General features: G+C 49.7%; 1 pseudogene; it reads right to left on the bottom strand.

Moving 5' to 3' along the window:
• Nucleotides 1–10,163: 10,163 nt before the first annotated feature.
• On the bottom strand, nucleotides 10,164–11,002 carry LOC108316885 (annotated as a pseudogene).
• Nucleotides 11,003–11,289: the final 287 nt, after the last annotated feature.

Here is an 11,289-nt window from a genome sequence, read left to right as displayed (position 1 = left end):
TTTATGATCATCTTGGCCAACATGGGAAAACGCCATCTCTACTAAAATCACACACAAAAAAGAAAATTAGCATCATTGCACACTCCTGTAATCCCAGCTCCTCGGGAGGCTGAGGCAGGAGAATTGCTTGAACTCAGAACGCCGGGGTTGCAGTGAGCCAAGATCAAGCCGCTGCACTCCAGCCTGGGTGACAGAGGGACACTCTTTCTCAAAAAAAAAAAAAAAAAATAATAATAATCCTTCCTCTTGATTCCTCGTGGTCACAGTCCCCATTCATGACAGACCCTGACAGGCTAGAGGGCGTGCTTTGGAGGCCACCAGACCCATGGAGAGGTTCTAGCTCTGACATGAGCCAACCGGGCTTGAATCACGGATGTCTGACTCACCGACTGACTCACTTCAAACACATCATGGGAAATCTCTACAGCTTCATCTCCTAGTGTCTAACATGCAAGGTAATATTTCCTTGACAGAGTGGTAATCAAGATGAAATGAAATCATATGAATGTTTTTAGTTTGTCTGTTGTGATAGTGCTGTATCTTTAGAGGACTGACATATCTGTTGACTGTGTGGCACTAAGGTGACTAGTAACTGTTTAGTCCCATCTTCCTTAAATGCCTTTTGGGCTCCAAGTTTCAGAATTGAGTGTGTGTGTGTGTGTGTGTGTGTGTGTGTGTATCTTTATTTATTTATTTTTTAATTTTGAGATGACGCCTCTCCCTGTTGCCCAGGCTGGAGTGCAATGGCACAATCTCAGCTCACTGCAACCTCTGCCTCCAGGGTTAAAGCAATTTTCCTGCTTCTGCTTCCCAAGTAGCTGGGATTATAGGTGCCCACCACCATGCCCAGCTAATTTTTGTATTTATAGTAGAGAGGGGGTTTCACCATGTTGGCCAGACTGGTCTCAAACTCCTAACCTTGTGATCCACCTGCCTCGGCCTTCCAAAGTACTGGGATTACAGGCATGAGCCACCGCGCCCAGCGTGTACATACATATATATATATATATATATATATATATATATATATCTTTATCTCTCTATGTATACGTGTGTGTGTGTGTGTGTATATATATATAGAAAGAAAGAGAGAGAGAGAGAAGGGAGGTCCCACTTTGTCACCCAGGCTGGAGTGTAGTGGCACAATCATTGCTCATTGCTCACTGAAGACTCCGAATCCTGGACTCCAGGTATCTTGCCGCCTCAGCCTTCTGATAGCCAGGACCACAGGCACACAACACTTCGACTGGTTAATTTTTAAATTTTTATTCTTTGTAGAGACAGGGTTTCACTGTGTTGCCCAGGCTGGTCTTGAAATCCTGGCCTCAAGGGATCCTCCCGCCTCAGCCTCCCAAAGTGCTGGGATTATGGGTGTGAGCCCCTGTACCTGGCCAGTACCTATGTTTAAGTTACACAGAATCCTACAGAATCATGGCTGAAATGAGACTGAAGTTCAGTGCCCTCTCGCGCAGGTCCAGGTGGAGGCAGTGGGTTGACATGGCGGCTCCATGTTGTCAGAATCCACGTCCTCCTGCCTGGTTGCTCGGCCGCCCCTCCATGATGCCTGCTTGTCTGGGCTAAGAAGGCTCACTGCTATGTCCACCTTCCAGCCCATAGAAAGGGCCTCAGGGGAAGGGAAGGGCACACCCTCTTTGGAAAGGAATGCCTTAAACATCACCTGTCATTTCCGCTTGTGTTCTGTTGGCCGCAGGTTTGCTCCATGGCCACGCCTAGCTACAGAGGCTGTGGGGTGCAGTCAAGATGCTAGGGAGCCACCTCCCAGCTAAGAATTCGGAGTTCCATTGCCATGAGAGACAGAGAGAGTGGACATCGGGGATGACTGGTCATCCTGCCTCAAGACATTACCTGCGAGTTCTCAGGTTCTCCAGCCTCAGAAGAGCACCAATTTCTTTACAGCTGAACTGACTAAGTCTTAACCTCCGTCCAATCTCATGTCTTTGCATAGCTCCCATCTTTGATAATGTTGAAAAAAATCTGTTTTTTGTTTTGTTTTGTTTTGTTTTGTTTTGTTTTGTTTTGTTTTGTTTTGTTTTTTTTGAGACACAGTCTCACTCTGTAGCCCAAACTGGAGTGCAGCGGTGCAATCTCACCTTACTTGCAGCTTCGACATCCTGGGCTAAAGTGATCCTCCCACCTCAGCCTCCCGAGTAGTCAGGATTACAGGTGCACACCATCATGCCCAGCTAATTTTTGTAATTTTTTGCAGAGACATGGTTTCACCATATTGCCCAGGCTTGTCTTGAACACCCGGGCTCAATTGATCCACCCACCTTGGCCTCCCAAAGTGCTGGGACTACAGGAGTGAGCCACATCACCTGGTCTCTGCCCCTTCTTTTATCCTAAGTTTTCTGACCAAGCATTGTTCTGTGCCAACCTCCAGTAGGGGAGTTAGAAAGGAGGAAAAAGCTTCCAATGTCCAATCATGTGATTTGCCCAAGTACCCCCGGCTGCCAAATGCTGGAGCTGTTGGTGCTTAGGGAAGACCAATCCAATGCCAAATCCAGACTCTCGCCGCCGCTCCCTGCTCTTTCTTTAAAAATGAAGAAAGACATTTCCATTCTTGGACATAGGAGAGAAAGTGACAATTTCACTTTCATCGACTTTAGGGTCGATGCCTTTTTAAGGCTTGGTTGTCTGTGGATCTGTGTAGGGAAAGATTTCTTTACTGATTCAGGTCTCAGCTGCATGCAGACTTTGTCCACACCTCTCCTTTGACTGTGGATGGGCATGTTCCTCTGACTTAAAACGGACCCAGAGGGTCAGCCCATGGTGAGACGAAGGTTCACTCCGGCTTGAGGGGGAGGTCAGGGCCAGGGTCTCCAAGGGACTATTCTTTTCTTTATCCTTTTATTTATTTATTTTTTTTTTGAGATGGAGTCTCACTCTGCTACCCAGGCTGGGGTGCAGTGGCATGAAATCAGTTCACTGCAATCTCTGCCTCCCAGGCTCAAGCGTTTCTCCTGCCTCCGCCTCCTGAGTAGCTGGGATTACAGGCACCCGCCACCATGCCCGATTGATTTTTGTATTTTTTGTAGAGACAAGGTTTCATCGTATTGGCCAGGCTGGTCTCAAACTTTTGACCTCAGGTGATCTCTGCCCCCTTCAGCCTCCCAAAGTGCTGGGATTGTAGGCATGAGCCACCATGCCCGGCCTCCAGGAGACTATTTCTGAAGGTCAAGGAATCTGGTGGAATGCAGGAGTGGAGAGAGCAGAGGCAGTGGGTGGCACTGGCCTTTGGGGCCTGCGTGAGGTGGCTGTAGTGCCCCTCTTAAAGGTAAAGAGACGAAAGATTCACATCAAATGCTCAGCCAGGGACCTGGGACAACCAGATGCTCAGTCCAAGGAATAATGACTTTCACTGTCCCTGGATTGCAGTCACCTTGGTACATAGAGGGTCCATCAGACCCTGGGATTCTGCAAGCTTGAACACTGTGGTGCTGCTTGTAGTTTTCACAGTTATTGCCTCTGTGCTGCCACTCTAGATTCTGAAATGCTGACTTGGTGCAGTGGGGTAAGGAACACCCCAGGAAATGAGTAGTGTCCACACACGGTCCGGGACTGCAGATGGGGAAGAGAGTGCTTCTGGGGCCTAACTGGAGGGACCAGCAGGAGCCCAAACACAAGTCTGCCTGCCTGCATGGGAAGGTGAGGCAGAGAGAAAACAGGACCGCTGCCTTCCAGAGAGGCAGGGGCCATCCAACGGGCGTCACCCACAGGGCTTCTTTTGCACCATGCCTCTGCCACATCTACTTGCTGGGTGACTTTAGGCCAATTACTTTATCTCTCTGAACTTCTTTTGTCAACTGTAGCTGATTTAATAATTCTTAGGAGGCTGACCTCAGTGGCTCATGCCTGTAATCCTAGCAATTTGGAAGGCCAAGGCAAGTGGATCACCTGAGGTCAAGAGTTTGAGAGCAGCCTGGCCAACATGGTGAAACCTTGCCTCTACTAAAAACACAAAAATTAGCCAGGTGTGGTGGTGGGCACCTGTAATCCCAGATACTTGGGAGGCTGAGGCAGGAGAATCACTTGAACCCAGGAGGCAGAGGTTGCAGTGAGCTGAGATTGCTCCACTGTACTCCAGTCTGGGCGACAAGAGCGAAACTCCAACTCAAAAAAAAAAAAATTATTAGGAAGGAGAAATAGATACTGACTGACACCAGCAGTTCTAAAGAACCCTGAGAAGGCCCAGCCTTCTCTGTGACAGACAGAGGACTCTGGTCTCTGTCAGAAAAGGATGGAGTCACCAGGCACAGTGGCCCATGCTTGTAATCCCAGAACTTTGGGATGCTGAGGCGGGCGGATCACCTGAGATCAGGAGTTCGAGATCAGCCTGACCAACATGGAGAAACCCCATCTCTACAAAAATACAAAAATTAGCCAGGCATGGTGGTGCGCGCCCGTAATCCCAGCTACTCAGGAGACTGAGGCAGGAGAATCACTTGAACTCGGGAGGCGGAGGTTGTGGTGAGCCGAGATTGCGCCACTGCCACTGCAACTTGGGCAACAAGAGTGAAACTCCATCTCAAAAAAAANAAAAAAAAAAAAAAAAAAAATAGCCTGTTTTTGCCCAACACCCATGCTGCACTCCGGCTGGGTTGGTGCTGATTTGGTGGCTACTGGGGGAGATACTGGCCGCCGAAATGAGGCAGGATTTGCCAATTTCTTTCAGCACAGGCAGACCCTCAGCTGTCCCTGTGTGGATTGGAGACGCCTGCAAAGGGCTTGGTGAGAGCATGGAGAACTCCTGACTCTGTTCAGTGTGTCTGTTCTCCTGGGGGCGGGGAGGGAGTGGCTGCTGTAGCTTGCCATCCCCGGCTTCCATTTCAGAACTGCTGCAGGCTGCACGCTGCACGCTGCATCTCAGAATTCTGGCAAACCAGCCCAGCCCCCACCCCTTACTGCCTGGACGACCTCACACATGTCCTAAGGGTTCTGAGCCTCAGTGCCTTTCCTGTGCGTGAAATGAGACAGAAATATCCTACGCACTTTCTCATTCATTTATTCATTCAGCTAGTCCATCTATTTTTTAAAACATTTATAATCTACTATGGGGGCAATTACTTTGTGGATTCAGAGGTTCTAACACTCTGGTCATTTTACAGATGTGTCCACAAATGTCTGATACCATTTCAGGGAAGAGATAGAGCTTAATTACCTCCCCTCGCATTGGGCTGGACTTAGTGACTTCCTTCTAAGGCAGAAGGGGTGGGGTGTCATTTCTGAGATTGCATTATAAAAAGACTGCTGCTTCTACTCATGGGTTCTCTGTCTGTGTCCCCCTCTGTCTCCCTCACTCTCTCTGTCTTTCTCTTTCCTCTGTCTCTCTTTTGTGCTTTCTCTCTATAGCCTCTCCTGATCCCAAGACATTAAACAAACAAACCTCCACTCTTTATCTCTCTCTCTCTCTCTCTCTCTCTCTCTAAGTCACATTCGAGCAGCTCTGTGAATAGTCCGCATGGCAAGGAACTGAGAATTTCTACCTATGGCCTCGTGAGTGAGTCTTCTGGGATTGCCCCGACCAACAGCTTGACAGCAAGCTCATGAGAGACCTGGAGCTGGGACCACTCAGCTCAGCCTCTCCTGAAGGGTTCTCTCTCTTTGTCCCGCTCTCTCTCCCTCACTCTCTCTGTCTCTCTCTTTCCTCTCTCTCTCCTGAGGAAAGAATTATCCTGAGGATAATTCCTGACCCTCAGGAGCTCCCTGAGATAATCACGGGTTGATTGACTATGCAGCAGTAGATGATTAACACATTCCACAACTCCCGTCCTCTTGACTCTCGGGAACCATGGGAAGCAGATAGGGAAGGAAATTTGAGGATGATGTAAGAAAACCAGTCAGTCTCATAGTACAATGTGTGCCACATGGCTGATGCCTTACTACCTTCCCCCACTTCATTGTACTTAAGCAAATCTATGTCTCCTTCCCTCATCCCCAGAGACCCAGTGACATAGATGGTGGTTATCTTAGCTGCTCTGCTCTTTATGCATAAGAGCACATGGAATCCCTACGAATATCCACTGAGCCGGTCCCATTACTCCCTCTATTTTAGGTATGAGGAAATGGAATTACAGAGAGGCGAAGCTAATTCCCAAGGCCACACCACTTCTGCTGGTAAGTGCCAAGCTGAGATGGGATTTTGAACCAGGCAGACTGGCTTCAATGCCCACCCTCGTACCTTCCCTGCAAATGCACATCTCCACTTCCAGATGACCTGTGTCCAGCCAGGCCGTGGAGACACGGTGACCCCAGAGATAAGGAGACGTCCTCTGAGGTTGCCCAGCTGGGGAAGGTGGAGGCCTCTGACTCCTTTGGCAGTCCTCTGTGCCAGCCCTGGAGGAGCCTGGCTTTTGCATCAGAAATAATAGGCTTGTGTCCTGGCAGTGTGGGTGATGGATCATGCTTCTCTCCTTACCAGGACACAGGCTTCTGATTTAAAGGGTCAAAGGGGCGTGCCTGCTGCATTTTACCTGTGGCTCTGTCTTTAACAGAGGCCCCTGGTAACTAACATTCGGACCTGGGATTTTGACACAGGTTCCTCCTTGGCACCTGTCCTTAGCAACCCTCACACGGAGCATTGCCCCCAAATAACCCCCTTGACTTCCTCACTTGCTCTTTTGCTCCTCTTAGTCACTCTGCAAGCAGGAAGTGAGTGGGTGGTGCCTCTTCTCCTAGCTCAGCCTCTACCTCCCCTCGGGGCCCCCAGCGTGAGACAGGGTCTCCTGGTCTACGTCCCTACTGTCCACCTCTGCTGCCCATCTGGGTCCCAACCTGTCTGGCTGCTCCCTCAGTGACCTCTGAGCGGGTCCTCACTTCCACCCTCACCCTACCAGTCTGTTTTCTACTTGGCCACCACGATATCCTTAAGAATATGAGTCCTTCAGGTCACTGGCCTGTTTGAAGAAACCCCCCCGGCCTCCCAGTGCCCTGAGGCCCAACCCCATCTTCCCCTGGTCCAGAAGACCCCCTTTCTGGACTGGCCCCACCAATCTCTGCAGCTGGGACATCCAGGAGCAAAGTTCCCTAGAGGGGGACTCTCCCTGCAGGGCTCTCCTTCAGCCAGGGGAGAAAAAGAGAGGAGTCCTGGGACAACCTGCGGTAGAAAAGCCTCTTTGCTACTGCTGGACTGGCTACGCCTGGCACAGATTGCAACTTCCTTGACAAAACCGTGTGAGTCAGCTCCTCTGCAGTGAACAAGGCGACCTCACAGAATGTTCTGTCTCAGGCTTCAGTTTGATACAACGATGGATAAGTCAATCCTTTCTTATGCTTCCGGTCCTCACATTATGTAGCAGGAAGCCTCCCAGGGTCCTTCCTCATAGCACTGACCCTCCATTGACCCAAGCCCCACTCCCGCTGCCAGGGCGTGCCTGGCCTTTCCCGCTCTCCCCAGGACTTCCCGCATCTCTACGGGGAAGGCTGTCAGCTTCTGGCCATTAGAGTAGCTGCTTCTCAATCATTCCTGTTCCCTACATGTAGAATTGTCAGATTTAGCAAACAAAAATATCTCAAAATTCATGAGGCATGGGTACTTGTGCTAAAAAGTTACTCATTATCTGGAATTCCCACGTCACCGAGGGTATGTGATCAGCACTTCCCTGCCTTTGGGGCGTGCCCAGCGCTTGTGTGTGGTAGAGGTTCCAAGCTCAAGGACTTAGAGAGTCCTAGGCAGCAGCTGACGACTTGTAGAGTCTGGGATATCAACGTGGGGACAATCATGAGGAACTCGCCTGGGTGTGTGTGTTTGTTACCTGGTGAGTGCTCTGCAGCGATTGGAGGAAATGATGCCTACATAGCAAGGAGCCTCTGGGCCTATTCTAGGAGGAGTCTGAGGCCCACCCTCTGGCATGAAAGCTGGGTGGGTGGCACTGCAGGGAGCAGGGGTGGTAAGGGAGTTCCTGGGGTCTGAGCATCTGGTGCACAGCGCACTGAACAGGACCCTCTCTTGTACTACAGGTGGTGAAGCATCAAAAACCCGTGTGTATTTGAATACTAAGGAAGAGCTTAGAGGCTCTGCCTCAAATATTCTGCTTTATCTGATCAAGGCCAGGAATACGTATTTTTAACAAGCTCCTCAAGTGACGTTAATCAGAGTTTGAGAAACACTGCTATAGGGAGGTCACAGGTTGCCCGTCACCTGGTCTCCTCTGAGCCTTCAACAACCCTGTAACACTGACCGAATGATACTCATCCTCCCTGCATGGTCTGAGAGGTGGACAGGTGTATGTCTGCTTGCAGTCACCCAGCTTAGGATACCAGGCAGCAGACACTCCACCCACTCTCCTTGTACCCTAACATTTGTGATGGATCAAGATGAGGATCATTTACCTTGATTATCCTGATCAAGCCCACATGCTTCAGAGCAGCCCCTCTGGGAGAGGCTGGGAGAGAAACAGGGGCTTCTATTTAGTGGAGACACTGTGCTGGGGGTTCTAACTCTGAGGTTCTTCCTCTGTCCAGTGGGGACAACAGGGACCACCTCCGCAGGGCACTGAGAGGGTGAAACGGGGTCGCGCAGGGAAAGTGCCTGCCCTCTCCCCACCCCAGCAGACAATGGGTGCTCACCTCAGTGCAATCAAAGGCAGTAGCTGTGTTACCCACCTGGAAGCCACAGTGCTGCAGGAGGCTGTGTGTGCGTGTGTGCTCACGTGTGTGGGAGCAGCCGGTTATCTGCACTCTGCATGTCTGCCTAGAAAGTCACCATCAGAAAGGGCGTATGGATGCCCATACTAGGTTCTCCCGGGAGTCAGAGTGTCTGTCTTGTTTCTGTGGCTCCTGTGTCTGTTGTCACCTTAGAACCCCTCACTCCCACCAAGGTGGTCTTGGAGAAGGGTGACAGAGAAGGGTCAGTACTGTGAACCTGCTCTAAAGAAGCTGGAGAGAACCGGAGATGTCACCTGCTTCCTTTCCCCCAGCCCCTGCCCCAGGTGCCTCTCGGTTCACCTCTGCATTAACTCAGAGGGCACACAGGGCTTAGGCAAGTGCCAGGCACACAGGACGCAGCCTCCAAGTGCTGCCGTTATTATCACTATCACTCCCACCTCCGCACGCCATGCAGTGTCCTCACAGCCAATGAAGGGATGCGCCTCCAACCCTATCCTCTAGTTCTCTCCCACTCTATCCTCTCCTTCCCCCCCCCCCATGCTGCCACAGGCACCCTCTCTCAATTTTGTGCATGGCCCTTTACCCACTTTTGAGACTCACGGTGTCAACTCCTGCTTGTCCCTCAGAACTCGGCTTGGTTATGTTTCTTTTTGAAGCATTTTCTTAAGAAAAAAAAAAAAAAAGGTTTTAAAACGGTTTGGATGTACAGAAAAGTTACAAAAGCAATTCTGAGAGGTCCGAGATACACTCTCCCTGCTTTCCCTAACGTAAACGTGGACCTCTCATGTGACCACGGCACGTTCCTCAGAACTAGGAAGTAGACATTGGGACAGCCTGGACTTCCTTGGGGGTCACCAGCTCTCCCACTGATGTCTTCTTCTGTCCCAGGAGTCTACATGGCATTTAGTCGCCATGTCTGCTTAGATCCCTCCGGCCAGGCACCATTTCCCAGGGTTTCCTTGCCTTTCATGATCTCGACACTTTTTTTTTTTTTTGAGACCGAGTCTCGCTTTGTCACCCAGGATGGAGAACAGTGATGCTGTATCTCGGCTCACTGCAACCTCCGCCTCCCGGGTTCAAGCAATTCTCCTGCCTCAGCCTCCTGAATAGCTGGGATTACAGGGCGCCCGCCAACTTTCCGGCTAACTTTTTTTTTCCACTTCATTGATAAAAATTTATTGCAGTTTGGCACCTAGAGCAATAACAGGAATAACAAGCAATTTCAAAAAGAGTTAAGATTTCTTCAGCAAATAGATGATTTCACATCTTCAAGTCCTTTTTGAAATCAGTTATTAATATTCTTTCCTCATTTCCATCTAAATGACAGCAGCGATACTGTTCTTAGTTACTCGACATTTGTAAGCCTATGACTGCTAGGCTATGCATAGCCCCATGTCCTAATCAGGCATTCATTGCTCCCAGCAGGCCTCCATCTACTTGTACCAGCCTGCCCTTTCCTCCCAATCTCAAGGTTACTCTTAAAAACCAGTAAATGCTAAAAAGAACTTCTAAAGTGGCAAGGCATGGCCCATCCACAGTCAGCCCAAGGGCAGTTTTCAGCCCTGCCTCACCTGGGTCTAGTTCAGCTGGCGGATGAGCTGATTGATGCGTTCACCCTGAGAGCCAGGTGTGCCCATCTCTTTGAGGAAGCCCACTCTATTTTTGGTAGCATAATGGGCCACTGAGAGGTGGAAAGGGCACAAGAATCGTGAGATCTCCTGAAAATGTTTCCCCAGGAAGGCAATTTCATGAATGAGGTCTTCCACGCAAATGACACCAAACACCTCCAGATGCTCCTCAATCACTGTGTTGTCTGTTAGATTTATGGTCTTATTCTTGAATTTGGCTTGTCCACATTTCAAAATGAGTTCCCGGACAGACTTCAGGTTTGGAAATCCTTGGATCACATAAGGTTCCACTCTACACAGCATTTTTAGGTTCTGGGCGCTGACTTTTACAAAGACACCCCTAAAAATTTTCTTTAGGCAAAGTCTTGCATTGGGTCTCTGCACCAGTAAATTCACACCATCAATCCTTTCGATGTGTTCGACAAAGGCCAAGGAATGTTTATCTGGCAATTTCAAGCCGTGAGGCTTCACTTCCAGTCATCTGACACGCACCTTGTCACGTGTCTGCCGCCAGGAATCATGTAGGAATGATTCTAGTTGCTTAGACCTGCGCCCTTTTCCTTTCCTCTGTTCCTTCTTTGCCCAAAATGCCTGCTTTGCCTGAGTGGCTTTGAGGGCTGGATAAGCCTTCCTCTTTTTCAGGAGGTTTTCTGGAACCAAAGGGATTTTTCTTTGCTCTTGCTCCACCATCTTTCCAGTGTAGCAGCGACTGATCATGCACCTAATCTTTGTGTTTTTAGTAGAGACAGGGTTTCATCATGCTGTGCAGGATGGTCTCGATCTCTTGACCTCGTGATCTGCCAGCTTTGACCTCCCAAAGTGCTGGGATTACAGGGTTGAACCACTGTGCCCAGCTGACCTCGACACTTTTAAGTAGCACTGATGGGGTATTTTGCCAAATGTCCCTGAAATTGGGATTGGCTGTTGTTTCCTCATGATTAGATTAAGGTTCTGGATTTGGGGAAGATCCCGCCAAGAGGATGCACCTGGTTCATGATACCACACAGAAGACAGCAAGATGTCAGCACAGCTCACA

This window comes from Cebus imitator, unplaced genomic scaffold (assembly GCF_001604975.1).
Source record: "Cebus imitator isolate Cc_AM_T3 unplaced genomic scaffold, Cebus_imitator-1.0 Scaffold193, whole genome shotgun sequence".
Lineage (NCBI taxonomy): Eukaryota > Metazoa > Chordata > Mammalia > Primates > Cebidae > Cebus > Cebus imitator.
The sequence above is the reverse complement of the archived record's forward strand: the minus strand, read 5'-3'. Positions and strand labels throughout refer to the sequence as shown.